The sequence below is a fragment of the Hyperolius riggenbachi genome, chromosome 2, assembly GCF_040937935.1.
Source record: "Hyperolius riggenbachi isolate aHypRig1 chromosome 2, aHypRig1.pri, whole genome shotgun sequence".
NCBI lineage: Eukaryota > Metazoa > Chordata > Amphibia > Anura > Hyperoliidae > Hyperolius > Hyperolius riggenbachi.
The window spans coordinates 47,267,073-47,282,593 of record NC_090647.1 but is presented as its reverse complement, the minus strand read 5'-3'; the positions used below and the strand labels follow the sequence as shown (position 1 = coordinate 47,282,593).

Genomic DNA, 15,521 nt, shown 5'->3' with positions numbered 1-15,521 from the left:
CATCTTTTGATCATTTCCTCTGCTTTACCCACCTAATTACCAAATGTTTTAGACCAGGTCTAAGGCTCAACACACACCATACAATCTTGGTTGTTCAATCTTACCAGTTTCATGTAGTATAAGAGCTTATCCAATAAATCATTCAAGGTATTTTCAATCTGTTGGCCCTTATACTACATAGATTTGGTAAATCTGTACAACCAAGATTGTTTGGTGTGTGTTGAGCTTAAGACATTTGGTAATTATTAGTGAATTCCTTCTTGATGCAACTGATTTACACCAAACCATCAGTAGGCTAAAAACCATCAGTAGACTAGTCTAAACTGCTTAGTGAACTGAGCACTGATCACTCCCCATTGAAGTACAAAACAGCCTCTCTTCCTTATAAGGAGTTGGGAGTGGCTGCCTGAGTGAAGTCACTTTATTCAAATATGATGATTGTTGCAGTGCAGTCTGGGAGAGACTCCAGTTCACACCGATTTTATGTTTGCGGTTAAATTTTATTTATTGTTAGAGCAGCAGGACTTTCCATTGTATGAGGATGAGAACTGTGTAAAATCGCCGTGCGGATAAAATTAATTTATTTCAGATCATAAAGTCCCCCTGTGTTGTGTAAGCAGTGCTGAGCCCAGCATCCTCCCTCCGTGCGATTCCAACTCATACTTACCTGGCAGGGGAGACACCATGATCACGAAGGTGGTTCTCCCAGGGTGAGGCTCATCCATTGCACTCCGAGTGGGTTGACCCCTGCGATTTCCCCAAATGCGGGAAACTCGACTGCATAATTTGTGGTAGTGGGGGACTGCGTTCGCGCTTTCCCCTGATCAATGCTGGTTAATAATAGATTCGGTAATATCTGAGTACTGTGAAACTGCTATTGGTCATCAGATAAAGGGAGGAAAACAGTAGAGATGGGAAGTTCGGATCTTTTCAATGATCCGGATGATTCGAATCGGATCATTGAATAGGTCCGGATCTTTGATCCGAATCTCGGATCATTTTACAAGGGAAGCATTCGGGGGTGAAATGACTAGCAGGACAGGAGAAGGGGAGAAGATGGACAGAGGGCAGGGAGTGGACAGAGCAGGGAGCAGAAATGTTTGTTTGCACACAATACCCACATGCTGCGATCATATGCTTTACATATATTTCACCTACATGTTCATCTGTATACCTTGAATGGAAACGTCGCACAGTGAAAGAAAGCATTCCCCAAAGCATTCCCAGAAGATAAGTGCAGCTGTTTAGAGCGAGTGCAGGAGGATCATATTGCGCTGCAATCACAGTGCCTGCAAAGTTACTGAACTGTGCCGAGCTGAGCCAAAAGTTTCCAATGTGTTCACTGTGCACAACTACGGAACAGACAGCCTATAATGAGCAGCACATTACAGCTAGTATGTGTGCTCTGCACATATCTGGCAGTGGCACCCATGTCCCCTCTACCTGTCCCTGCAAGGCTGGCTCCCCGAGTCCCCTCCAACAGAGCGATCCATCTCTGCTCTGCTTCCAGGACCCCGCTGAGAGGGGGCGTGTCGCTCCTGGCCCCGCCCCTTTTGCAATCCGAATCACCCATTTTGATGATTCGGATGATTCGACTCACAAAATAGATTCGGATCAAAGATCCGAATCGTTCATGATCCGGACAACACTAGAAAACAGATACTACTATACTACTAAAGCACAGCTTACCAAAAATATGCAGTTACTGGAGCAATAATTTGAATTAATATGAATACACTGGGTTTATTGGTAGAGATAAAAGGGGTAACTGTTTAGAAAATGTTTAATTTTGACTGATACATTCTTATTGATATATGGTAAAAATGTATAAAAACTGATGGAAAAAAAATGAGAAAGTTGTTTGCTTATTAATATGATATTAATATTGTTTGATATTCCTTTTCCATCTGTAAATTCAAATTAATCCTTTTCTTTAATTCAGAAATCAGTAAAGATTGCTTAAATAGCTTTATCTAAGGATGGGGGGCTCTGAAGAAGATCTTACAGGTAAAATTTAGAAAACTTATAATGTTGTGCAAAAGTAAATGTATTTCAGTGATAGGTGAAAATAATATATGAAATGGATTCATTACATGCAAAGCCAGACATTTCAAGCCTATATTTGTTATAAATTTGATGATTTTGGCTTACAGCTTATGAGAACCCCAAAATCAAAATCTCAGACCATTAGAATATTGTGAAAAGGTTCACAATTCTAGGCTCAAAGTGTCAGACTTTAATCATCTAATTAATCCAAAACGCTAGTGCGACCGTGATAGCAGTTATCACGTTTTAGGGAATCAAGCCCTATGAGCGCTTTTTAATTTTTTTTAAGCACTGGTGATTTTTAAAAGCGCTTGTGCAATGTTTTCCTATGTGGGCATTTTAACATCAGCGATGAGCTTTCTTTACAATCACAAACGCGGGTCCTGCACCATTTCCTGAGCGTTTGGGCTTCAATACAAGGTATAGGAAAATCGCTAAGCACTTGAAAAAAAGGCTTTGAAAAGCGATTTTCTGAGTGCCTTTCTTCACATAATAATTACAGCTATTTCGTTCCAGGTCATAAGAGTTCACTACCTGTTTGTCTGCAGGAAGAAAAGCTCAAATCGCATTTACAAAAGCGCTTAGAAAAGTGCTTCTAAAAAAATCGATAATCGCTCAGAAAACACTTGGAAAAGCACTTACAAAAGCACTCAGCGCTTGCGCTAACAATTTATAATGTGAATAAGGCCTAAGTGCGGAAAAAGGAAAACCCAGGGGACATTACCACTTGAGACCGGAAGAAAGCACATCTGCAAAGAAGCACAGAACTCGGTTTGCATGCCATTGCTTAGAGAAGCTTAGCAGGTGCACTTACATGTAGCACTTTGAACCCGACACGTAAAGCTGCGTTCTGACGTATAAAAATGTTAATGTTTTGCCCAGAGGAAGATGCCTAAAAATATGGAACGCTTCACGAATTTGCGTGTCATCCTTGCGCAGGGGCCATGCTAATCTTCTCTGTATCGTTCCAATTTTAGTATATGTGCTGCCGAAGCGAGCACAACTAAGGGCTGTTTCACCAGAGTATATATACCCCGCGCCCTGATACTACCTGCACGTTAGGGAGAGTAAAATCAAGAGTCCCCTATAGTTTGGAGCGTGAGAACCTTGCAGAAAGCTATAATAATAATAATAAACAGGACAGGGCTAAATATTTTGGCTTGGAAATCAAATTTCCTGGCAGAGAAGAGCAATATTGCAACCACTATTGCATCTTGGGTACTAGCCGAAAGTGAATAAATTATGCTAATCTAGTGGGTGGGGATTCCTCTCTTCACACCCACTGTAGGAAATGACATGGAGCCCAGGCTGCCTAGAAAAGTGCTTCACTTGACAAGAGAACGGTAGGGGATAAAGAATTACTATAAGTGCGGAAAAAAGAAAACCCAGGAACCATTTCAAAGGCTATCATTCATAAAAGCATGTGCGGTAAAAAATCTGGTCGAGAAAATACTGCATTCATTAATTTAGACTTTTGTGTGCTAATTCATAAACATTTTCACACCTACGATAGAAGTACTCCGTTTTACCGAAGCCCAACTGTTGGTAACATTGTTCCAACATTGGCCTCAATTCACTAAGCAGTTTAGACTAGTATACTGATGGTTTGGTGTAATGTTTTAGACCTGTTTTTAGACCTGGTCTAAAACATTCGGTAATTAGGTCGGTAAAGCAGGGTAAATGATCAAAAGATGCAATTCACAAAGCAAACAAGGAGTAACCACGCCCACTTTTTCTGACAGAGATTCGACCAGATGATTTATGTCGGTAAAGTCATTCTGTGAGGTATTTTCGACGTGAGGATGGAACCTTTTGAATGAATTATGCAGGAGTTTAATTGTATGCAGAGGAGAGCTCATCAAAGGAGAAGGCTGTCAGTCATAGCTACTCGTTTGCCAATTGCATCTTTTGATCATTTCCTCTGCTTTACCCACCTAATTACCAAATGTTTTAGACCAGGTCTAAGGCTCAACACACACCATACAATCTTGGTTGTTCAATCTTACCAGTTTCATGTAGTATAAGAGCTTATCCAATAAATCATTCAAGGTATTTTCAATCTGTTGGCCCTTATACTACATAGATTTGGTAAATCTGTACAACCAAGATTGTTTGGTGTGTGTTGAGCTTAAGACATTTGGTAATTATTAGTGAATTCCTTCTTGATGCAACTGATTTACACCAAACCATCAGTAGGCTAAAAACCATCAGTAGACTAGTCTAAACTGCTTAGTGAACTGAGCACTGATCACTCCCCATTGAAGTACAAAACAGCCTCTCTTCCTTATAAGGAGTTGGGAGTGGCTGCCTGAGTGAAGTCACTTTATTCAAATATGATGATTGTTGCAGTGCAGTCTGGGAGAGACTCCAGTTCACACCGATTTTATGTTTGCGGTTAAATTTTATTTATTGTTAGAGCAGCAGGACTTTCCATTGTATGAGGATGAGAACTGTGTAAAATCGCCGTGCGGATAAAATTAATTTATTTCAGATCATAAAGTCCCCCTGTGTTGTGTAAGCAGTGCTGAGCCCAGCATCCTCCCTCCGTGCGATTCCAACTCATACTTACCTGGCAGGGGAGACACCATGATCACGAAGGTGGTTCTCCCAGGGTGAGGCTCATCCATTGCACTCCGAGTGGGTTGACCCCTGCGATTTCCCCAAATGCGGGAAACTCGACTGCATAATTTGTGGTAGTGGGGGACTGCGTTCGCGCTTTCCCCTGATCAATGCTGGTTAATAATAGATTCGGTAATATCTGAGTACTGTGAAACTGCTATTGGTCATCAGATAAAGGGAGGAAAACAGTAGAGATGGGAAGTTCGGATCTTTTCAATGATCCGGATGATTCGAATCGGATCATTGAATAGGTCCGGATCTTTGATCCGAATCTCGGATCATTTTACAAGGGAAGCATTCGGGGGTGAAATGACTAGCAGGACAGGAGAAGGGGAGAAGATGGACAGAGGGCAGGGAGTGGACAGAGCAGGGAGCAGAAATGTTTGTTTGCACACAATACCCACATGCTGCGATCATATGCTTTACATATATTTCACCTACATGTTCATCTGTATACCTTGAATGGAAACGTCGCACAGTGAAAGAAAGCATTCCCCAAAGCATTCCCAGAAGATAAGTGCAGCTGTTTAGAGCGAGTGCAGGAGGATCATATTGCGCTGCAATCACAGTGCCTGCAAAGTTACTGAACTGTGCCGAGCTGAGCCAAAAGTTTCCAATGTGTTCACTGTGCACAACTACGGAACAGACAGCCTATAATGAGCAGCACATTACAGCTAGTATGTGTGCTCTGCACATATCTGGCAGTGGCACCCATGTCCCCTCTACCTGTCCCTGCAAGGCTGGCTCCCCGAGTCCCCTCCAACAGAGCGATCCATCTCTGCTCTGCTTCCAGGACCCCGCTGAGAGGGGGCGTGTCGCTCCTGGCCCCGCCCCTTTTGCAATCCGAATCACCCATTTTGATGATTCGGATGATTCGACTCACAAAATAGATTCGGATCAAAGATCCGAATCGTTCATGATCCGGACAACACTAGAAAACAGATACTACTATACTACTAAAGCACAGCTTACCAAAAATATGCAGTTACTGGAGCAATAATTTGAATTAATATGAATACACTGGGTTTATTGGTAGAGATAAAAGGGGTAACTGTTTAGAAAATGTTTAATTTTGACTGATACATTCTTATTGATATATGGTAAAAATGTATAAAAACTGATGGAAAAAAAATGAGAAAGTTGTTTGCTTATTAATATGATATTAATATTGTTTGATATTCCTTTTCCATCTGTAAATTCAAATTAATCCTTTTCTTTAATTCAGAAATCAGTAAAGATTGCTTAAATAGCTTTATCTAAGGATGGGGGGCTCTGAAGAAGATCTTACAGGTAAAATTTAGAAAACTTATAATGTTGTGCAAAAGTAAATGTATTTCAGTGATAGGTGAAAATAATATATGAAATGGATTCATTACATGCAAAGCCAGACATTTCAAGCCTATATTTGTTATAAATTTGATGATTTTGGCTTACAGCTTATGAGAACCCCAAAATCAAAATCTCAGACCATTAGAATATTGTGAAAAGGTTCACAATTCTAGGCTCAAAGTGTCAGACTTTAATCATCTAATTAATCCAAAACGCTAGTGCGACCGTGATAGCAGTTATCACGTTTTAGGGAATCAAGCCCTATGAGCGCTTTTTAATTTTTTTTAAGCACTGGTGATTTTTAAAAGCGCTTGTGCAATGTTTTCCTATGTGGGCATTTTAACATCAGCGATGAGCTTTCTTTACAATCACAAACGCGGGTCCTGCACCATTTCCTGAGCGTTTGGGCTTCAATACAAGGTATAGGAAAATCGCTAAGCACTTGAAAAAAAGGCTTTGAAAAGCGATTTTCTGAGTGCCTTTCTTCACATAATAATTACAGCTATTTCGTTCCAGGTCATAAGAGTTCACTACCTGTTTGTCTGCAGGAAGAAAAGCTCAAATCGCATTTACAAAAGCGCTTAGAAAAGTGCTTCTAAAAAAATCGATAATCGCTCAGAAAACACTTGGAAAAGCACTTACAAAAGCACTCAGCGCTTGCGCTAACAATTTATAATGTGAATAAGGCCTAAGTGCGGAAAAAGGAAAACCCAGGGGACATTACCACTTGAGACCGGAAGAAAGCACATCTGCAAAGAAGCACAGAACTCGGTTTGCATGCCATTGCTTAGAGAAGCTTAGCAGGTGCACTTACATGTAGCACTTTGAACCCGACACGTAAAGCTGCGTTCTGACGTATAAAAATGTTAATGTTTTGCCCAGAGGAAGATGCCTAAAAATATGGAACGCTTCACGAATTTGCGTGTCATCCTTGCGCAGGGGCCATGCTAATCTTCTCTGTATCGTTCCAATTTTAGTATATGTGCTGCCGAAGCGAGCACAACTAAGGGCTGTTTCACCAGAGTATATATACCCCGCGCCCTGATACTACCTGCACGTTAGGGAGAGTAAAATCAAGAGTCCCCTATAGTTTGGAGCGTGAGAACCTTGCAGAAAGCTATAATAATAATAATAAACAGGACAGGGCTAAATATTTTGGCTTGGAAATCAAATTTCCTGGCAGAGAAGAGCAATATTGCAACCACTATTGCATCTTGGGTACTAGCCGAAAGTGAATAAATTATGCTAATCTAGTGGGTGGGGATTCCTCTCTTCACACCCACTGTAGGAAATGACATGGAGCCCAGGCTGCCTAGAAAAGTGCTTCACTTGACAAGAGAACGGTAGGGGATAAAGAATTACTATAAGTGCGGAAAAAAGAAAACCCAGGAACCATTTCAAAGGCTATCATTCATAAAAGCATGTGCGGTAAAAAATCTGGTCGAGAAAATACTGCATTCATTAATTTAGACTTTTGTGTGCTAATTCATAAACATTTTCACACCTACGATAGAAGTACTCCGTTTTACCGAAGCCCAACTGTTGGTAACATTGTTCCAACATTGGCCTCAATTCACTAAGCAGTTTAGACTAGTATACTGATGGTTTGGTGTAATGTTTTAGACCTGTTTTTAGACCTGGTCTAAAACATTCGGTAATTAGGTCGGTAAAGCAGGGTAAATGATCAAAAGATGCAATTCACAAAGCAAACAAGGAGTAACCACGCCCACTTTTTCTGACAGAGATTCGACCAGATGATTTATGTCGGTAAAGTCATTCTGTGAGGTATTTTCGACGTGAGGATGGAACCTTTTGAATGAATTATGCAGGAGTTTAATTGTATGCAGAGGAGAGCTCATCAAAGGAGAAGGCTGTCAGTCATAGCTACTCGTTTGCCAATTGCATCTTTTGATCATTTCCTCTGCTTTACCCACCTAATTACCAAATGTTTTAGACCAGGTCTAAGGCTCAACACACACCATACAATCTTGGTTGTTCAATCTTACCAGTTTCATGTAGTATAAGAGCTTATCCAATAAATCATTCAAGGTATTTTCAATCTGTTGGCCCTTATACTACATAGATTTGGTAAATCTGTACAACCAAGATTGTTTGGTGTGTGTTGAGCTTAAGACATTTGGTAATTATTAGTGAATTCCTTCTTGATGCAACTGATTTACACCAAACCATCAGTAGACTAAAAACCATCAGTAGACTAGTCTAAACTGCTTAGTGAACTGAGCACTGATCACTCCCCATTGAAGTACAAAACAGCTTCTCTTCCTTATAAGGAGTTGGGAGTGGCTGCCTGAGTGAAGTCACTTTATTCAAATATGATGATTGTTGCAGTGCAGTCTGGGAGAGACTCCAGTTCACACCGATTTTATGTTTGCGGTTAAATTTTATTTATTGTTAGAGCAGCAGGACTTTCCATTGTATGAGGATGAGAACTGTGTAAAATCGCCGTGCGGATAAAATTAATTTATTTCAGATCATAAAGTCCCCCTGTGTTGTGTAAGCAGTGCTGAGCCCAGCATCCTCCCTCCGTGCGATTCCAACTCATACTTACCTGGCAGGGGAGACACCATGATCACGAAGGTGGTTCTCCCAGGGTGAGGCTCATCCATTGCACTCCGAGTGGGTTGACCCCTGCGATTTCCCCAAATGCGGGAAACTCGACTGCATAATTTGTGGTAGTGGGGGACTGCGTTCGCGCTTTCCCCTGATCAATGCTGGTTAATAATAGATTCGGTAATATCTGAGTACTGTGAAACTGCTATTGGTCATCAGATAAAGGGAGGAAAACAGTAGAGATGGGAAGTTCGGATCTTTTCAATGATCCGGATGATTCGAATCGGATCATTGAATAGGTCCGGATCTTTGATCCGAATCTCGGATCATTTTACAAGGGAAGCATTCGGGGGTGAAATGACTAGCAGGACAGGAGAAGGGGAGAAGATGGACAGAGGGCAGGGAGTGGACAGAGCAGGGAGCAGAAATGTTTGTTTGCACACAATACCCACATGCTGCGATCATATGCTTTACATATATTTCACCTACATGTTCATCTGTATACCTTGAATGGAAACGTCGCACAGTGAAAGAAAGCATTCCCCAAAGCATTCCCAGAAGATAAGTGCAGCTGTTTAGAGCGAGTGCAGGAGGATCATATTGCGCTGCAATCACAGTGCCTGCAAAGTTACTGAACTGTGCCGAGCTGAGCCAAAAGTTTCCAATGTGTTCACTGTGCACAACTACGGAACAGACAGCCTATAATGAGCAGCACATTACAGCTAGTATGTGTGCTCTGCACATATCTGGCAGTGGCACCCATGTCCCCTCTACCTGTCCCTGCAAGGCTGGCTCCCCGAGTCCCCTCCAACAGAGCGATCCATCTCTGCTCTGCTTCCAGGACCCCGCTGAGAGGGGGCGTGTCGCTCCTGGCCCCGCCCCTTTTGCAATCCGAATCACCCATTTTGATGATTCGGATGATTCGACTCACAAAATAGATTCGGATCAAAGATCCGAATCGTTCATGATCCGGACAACACTAGAAAACAGATACTACTATACTACTAAAGCACAGCTTACCAAAAATATGCAGTTACTGGAGCAATAATTTGAATTAATATGAATACACTGGGTTTATTGGTAGAGATAAAAGGGGTAACTGTTTAGAAAATGTTTAATTTTGACTGATACATTCTTATTGATATATGGTAAAAATGTATAAAAACTGATGGAAAAAAAATGAGAAAGTTGTTTGCTTATTAATATGATATTAATATTGTTTGATATTCCTTTTCCATCTGTAAATTCAAATTAATCCTTTTCTTTAATTCAGAAATCAGTAAAGATTGCTTAAATAGCTTTATCTAAGGATGGGGGGCTCTGAAGAAGATCTTACAGGTAAAATTTAGAAAACTTATAATGTTGTGCAAAAGTAAATGTATTTCAGTGATAGGTGAAAATAATATATGAAATGGATTCATTACATGCAAAGCCAGACATTTCAAGCCTATATTTGTTATAAATTTGATGATTTTGGCTTACAGCTTATGAGAACCCCAAAATCAAAATCTCAGACCATTAGAATATTGTGAAAAGGTTCACAATTCTAGGCTCAAAGTGTCAGACTTTAATCATCTAATTAATCCAAAACGCTAGTGCGACCGTGATAGCAGTTATCACGTTTTAGGGAATCAAGCCCTATGAGCGCTTTTTAATTTTTTTTAAGCACTGGTGATTTTTAAAAGCGCTTGTGCAATGTTTTCCTATGTGGGCATTTTAACATCAGCGATGAGCTTTCTTTACAATCACAAACGCGGGTCCTGCACCATTTCCTGAGCGTTTGGGCTTCAATACAAGGTATAGGAAAATCGCTAAGCACTTGAAAAAAAGGCTTTGAAAAGCGATTTTCTGAGTGCCTTTCTTCACATAATAATTACAGCTATTTCGTTCCAGGTCATAAGAGTTCACTACCTGTTTGTCTGCAGGAAGAAAAGCTCAAATCGCATTTACAAAAGCGCTTAGAAAAGTGCTTCTAAAAAAATCGATAATCGCTCAGAAAACACTTGGAAAAGCACTTACAAAAGCACTCAGCGCTTGCGCTAACAATTTATAATGTGAATAAGGCCTAAGTGCGGAAAAAGGAAAACCCAGGGGACATTACCACTTGAGACCGGAAGAAAGCACATCTGCAAAGAAGCACAGAACTCGGTTTGCATGCCATTGCTTAGAGAAGCTTAGCAGGTGCACTTACATGTAGCACTTTGAACCCGACACGTAAAGCTGCGTTCTGACGTATAAAAATGTTAATGTTTTGCCCAGAGGAAGATGCCTAAAAATATGGAACGCTTCACGAATTTGCGTGTCATCCTTGCGCAGGGGCCATGCTAATCTTCTCTGTATCGTTCCAATTTTAGTATATGTGCTGCCGAAGCGAGCACAACTAAGGGCTGTTTCACCAGAGTATATATACCCCGCGCCCTGATACTACCTGCACGTTAGGGAGAGTAAAATCAAGAGTCCCCTATAGTTTGGAGCGTGAGAACCTTGCAGAAAGCTATAATAATAATAATAAACAGGACAGGGCTAAATATTTTGGCTTGGAAATCAAATTTCCTGGCAGAGAAGAGCAATATTGCAACCACTATTGCATCTTGGGTACTAGCCGAAAGTGAATAAATTATGCTAATCTAGTGGGTGGGGATTCCTCTCTTCACACCCACTGTAGGAAATGACATGGAGCCCAGGCTGCCTAGAAAAGTGCTTCACTTGACAAGAGAACGGTAGGGGATAAAGAATTACTATAAGTGCGGAAAAAAGAAAACCCAGGAACCATTTCAAAGGCTATCATTCATAAAAGCATGTGCGGTAAAAAATCTGGTCGAGAAAATACTGCATTCATTAATTTAGACTTTTGTGTGCTAATTCATAAACATTTTCACACCTACGATAGAAGTACTCCGTTTTACCGAAGCCCAACTGTTGGTAACATTGTTCCAACATTGGCCTCAATTCACTAAGCAGTTTAGACTAGTATACTGATGGTTTGGTGTAATGTTTTAGACCTGTTTTTAGACCTGGTCTAAAACATTCGGTAATTAGGTCGGTAAAGCAGGGTAAATGATCAAAAGATGCAATTCACAAAGCAAACAAGGAGTAACCACGCCCACTTTTTCTGACAGAGATTCGACCAGATGATTTATGTCGGTAAAGTCATTCTGTGAGGTATTTTCGACGTGAGGATGGAACCTTTTGAATGAATTATGCAGGAGTTTAATTGTATGCAGAGGAGAGCTCATCAAAGGAGAAGGCTGTCAGTCATAGCTACTCGTTTGCCAATTGCATCTTTTGATCATTTCCTCTGCTTTACCCACCTAATTACCAAATGTTTTAGACCAGGTCTAAGGCTCAACACACACCATACAATCTTGGTTGTTCAATCTTACCAGTTTCATGTAGTATAAGAGCTTATCCAATAAATCATTCAAGGTATTTTCAATCTGTTGGCCCTTATACTACATAGATTTGGTAAATCTGTACAACCAAGATTGTTTGGTGTGTGTTGAGCTTAAGACATTTGGTAATTATTAGTGAATTCCTTCTTGATGCAACTGATTTACACCAAACCATCAGTAGACTAAAAACCATCAGTAGACTAGTCTAAACTGCTTAGTGAACTGAGCACTGATCACTCCCCATTGAAGTACAAAACAGCCTCTCTTCCTTATAAGGAGTTGGGAGTGGCTGCCTGAGTGAAGTCACTTTATTCAAATATGATGATTGTTGCAGTGCAGTCTGGGAGAGACTCCAGTTCACACCGATTTTATGTTTGCGGTTAAATTTTATTTATTGTTAGAGCAGCAGGACTTTCCATTGTATGAGGATGAGAACTGTGTAAAATCGCCGTGCGGATAAAATTAATTTATTTCAGATCATAAAGTCCCCCTGTGTTGTGTAAGCAGTGCTGAGCCCAGCATCCTCCCTCCGTGCGATTCCAACTCATACTTACCTGGCAGGGGAGACACCATGATCACGAAGGTGGTTCTCCCAGGGTGAGGCTCATCCATTGCACTCCGAGTGGGTTGACCCCTGCGATTTCCCCAAATGCGGGAAACTCGACTGCATAATTTGTGGTAGTGGGGGACTGCGTTCGCGCTTTCCCCTGATCAATGCTGGTTAATAATAGATTCGGTAATATCTGAGTACTGTGAAACTGCTATTGGTCATCAGATAAAGGGAGGAAAACAGTAGAGATGGGAAGTTCGGATCTTTTCAATGATCCGGATGATTCGAATCGGATCATTGAATAGGTCCGGATCTTTAATCCGAATCTCGGATCATTTTACAAGGGAAGCATTCGGGGGTGAAATGACTAGCAGGACAGGAGAAGGGGAGAAGATGGACAGAGGGCAGGGAGTGGACAGAGCAGGGAGCAGAAATGTTTGTTTGCACACAATACCCACATGCTGCGATCATATGCTTTACATATATTTCACCTACATGTTCATCTGTATACCTTGAATGGAAACGTCGCACAGTGAAAGAAAGCATTCCCCAAAGCATTCCCAGAAGATAAGTGCAGCTGTTTAGAGCGAGTGCAGGAGGATCATATTGCGCTGCAATCACAGTGCCTGCAAAGTTACTGAACTGTGCCGAGCTGAGCCAAAAGTTTCCAATGTGTTCACTGTGCACAACTACGGAACAGACAGCCTATAATGAGCAGCACATTACAGCTAGTATGTGTGCTCTGCACATATCTGGCAGTGGCACCCATGTCCCCTCTACCTGTCCCTGCAAGGCTGGCTCCCCGAGTCCCCTCCAACAGAGCGATCCATCTCTGCTCTGCTTCCAGGACCCCGCTGAGAGGGGGCGTGTCGCTCCTGGCCCCGCCCCTTTTGCAATCCGAATCACCCATTTTGATGATTCGGATGATTCGACTCACAAAATAGATTCGGATCAAAGATCCGAATCGTTCATGATCCGGACAACACTAGAAAACAGATACTACTATACTACTAAAGCACAGCTTACCAAAAATATGCAGTTACTGGAGCAATAATTTGAATTAATATGAATACACTGGGTTTATTGGTAGAGATAAAAGGGGTAACTGTTTAGAAAATGTTTAATTTTGACTGATACATTCTTATTGATATATGGTAAAAATGTATAAAAACTGATGGAAAAAAAATGAGAAAGTTGTTTGCTTATTAATATGATATTAATATTGTTTGATATTCCTTTTCCATCTGTAAATTCAAATTAATCCTTTTCTTTAATTCAGAAATCAGTAAAGATTGCTTAAATAGCTTTATCTAAGGATGGGGGGCTCTGAAGAAGATCTTACAGGTAAAATTTAGAAAACTTATAATGTTGTGCAAAAGTAAATGTATTTCAGTGATAGGTGAAAATAATATATGAAATGGATTCATTACATGCAAAGCCAGACATTTCAAGCCTATATTTGTTATAAATTTGATGATTTTGGCTTACAGCTTATGAGAACCCCAAAATCAAAATCTCAGACCATTAGAATATTGTGAAAAGGTTCACAATTCTAGGCTCAAAGTGTCAGACTTTAATCATCTAATTAATCCAAAACGCTAGTGCGACCGTGATAGCAGTTATCACGTTTTAGGGAATCAAGCCCTATGAGCGCTTTTTAATTTTTTTTAAGCACTGGTGATTTTTAAAAGCGCTTGTGCAATGTTTTCCTATGTGGGCATTTTAACATCAGCGATGAGCTTTCTTTACAATCACAAACGCGGGTCCTGCACCATTTCCTGAGCGTTTGGGCTTCAATACAAGGTATAGGAAAATCGCTAAGCACTTGAAAAAAAGGCTTTGAAAAGCGATTTTCTGAGTGCCTTTCTTCACATAATAATTACAGCTATTTCGTTCCAGGTCATAAGAGTTCACTACCTGTTTGTCTGCAGGAAGAAAAGCTCAAATCGCATTTACAAAAGCGCTTAGAAAAGTGCTTCTAAAAAAATCGATAATCGCTCAGAAAACACTTGGAAAAGCACTTACAAAAGCACTCAGCGCTTGCGCTAACAATTTATAATGTGAATAAGGCCTAAGTGCGGAAAAAGGAAAACCCAGGGGACATTACCACTTGAGACCGGAAGAAAGCACATCTGCAAAGAAGCACAGAACTCGGTTTGCATGCCATTGCTTAGAGAAGCTTAGCAGGTGCACTTACATGTAGCACTTTGAACCCGACACGTAAAGCTGCGTTCTGACGTATAAAAATGTTAATGTTTTGCCCAGAGGAAGATGCCTAAAAATATGGAACGCTTCACGAATTTGCGTGTCATCCTTGCGCAGGGGCCATGCTAATCTTCTCTGTATCGTTCCAATTTTAGTATATGTGCTGCCGAAGCGAGCACAACTAAGGGCTGTTTCACCAGAGTATATATACCCCGCGCCCTGATACTACCTGCACGTTAGGGAGAGTAAAATCAAGAGTCCCCTATAGTTTGGAGCGTGAGAACCTTGCAGAAAGCTATAATAATAATAATAAACAGGACAGGGCTAAATATTTTGGCTTGGAAATCAAATTTCCTGGCAGAGAAGAGCAATATTGCAACCACTATTGCATCTTGGGTACTAGCCGAAAGTGAATAAATTATGCTAATCTAGTGGGTGGGGATTCCTCTCTTCACACCCACTGTAGGAAATGACATGGAGCCCAGGCTGCCTAGAAAAGTGCTTCACTTGACAAGAGAACGGTAGGGGATAAAGAATTACTATAAGTGCGGAAAAAAGAAAACCCAGGAACCATTTCAAAGGCTATCATTCATAAAAGCATGTGCGGTAAAAAATCTGGTCGAGAAAATACTGCATTCATTAATTTAGACTTTTGTGTGCTAATTCATAAACATTTTCACACCTACGATAGAAGTACTCCGTTTTACCGAAGCCCAACTGTTGGTAACATTGTTCCAACATTGGCCTCAATTCACTAAGCAGTTTAGACTAGTATACTGATGGTTTGGTGTAATGTTTTAGACCTGTTT

General features: G+C 40.8%; 8 non-coding genes across 8 annotated transcripts; 4 read left to right on the top strand and 4 right to left on the bottom strand.

The window, feature by feature from the left end:
- The first annotated feature begins 659 nt into the window (after positions 1-659).
- LOC137554759 (U1 spliceosomal RNA) lies at positions 660-823 on the top strand. Its single transcript, XR_011027504.1, has one exon. It is a non-coding gene; the product is annotated as a U1 spliceosomal RNA (small nuclear RNA).
- A 2,117-nt stretch (positions 824-2,940) lies between these two features.
- On the bottom strand, positions 2,941-3,047 carry LOC137555050 (U6 spliceosomal RNA). The gene has a single exon (XR_011027756.1). It is a non-coding gene; the product is annotated as a U6 spliceosomal RNA (small nuclear RNA).
- Positions 3,048-4,607: 1,560 nt separating this feature from the next.
- On the top strand, positions 4,608-4,771 carry LOC137554758 (U1 spliceosomal RNA). Its single transcript, XR_011027503.1, has one exon. It is a non-coding gene; the product is annotated as a U1 spliceosomal RNA (small nuclear RNA).
- A 2,117-nt stretch (positions 4,772-6,888) lies between these two features.
- Positions 6,889-6,995, bottom strand: LOC137555049 (U6 spliceosomal RNA). The gene has a single exon (XR_011027755.1). It is a non-coding gene; the product is annotated as a U6 spliceosomal RNA (small nuclear RNA).
- Positions 6,996-8,555: 1,560 nt separating this feature from the next.
- On the top strand, positions 8,556-8,719 carry LOC137554757 (U1 spliceosomal RNA). The gene has a single exon (XR_011027502.1). It is a non-coding gene; the product is annotated as a U1 spliceosomal RNA (small nuclear RNA).
- Positions 8,720-10,836: 2,117 nt separating this feature from the next.
- LOC137555047 (U6 spliceosomal RNA) lies at positions 10,837-10,943 on the bottom strand. The gene has a single exon (XR_011027753.1). It is a non-coding gene; the product is annotated as a U6 spliceosomal RNA (small nuclear RNA).
- A 1,560-nt stretch (positions 10,944-12,503) lies between these two features.
- On the top strand, positions 12,504-12,667 carry LOC137554756 (U1 spliceosomal RNA). Its single transcript, XR_011027501.1, has one exon. It is a non-coding gene; the product is annotated as a U1 spliceosomal RNA (small nuclear RNA).
- A 2,117-nt stretch (positions 12,668-14,784) lies between these two features.
- On the bottom strand, positions 14,785-14,891 carry LOC137555046 (U6 spliceosomal RNA). The gene has a single exon (XR_011027752.1). It is a non-coding gene; the product is annotated as a U6 spliceosomal RNA (small nuclear RNA).
- Positions 14,892-15,521: the final 630 nt, after the last annotated feature.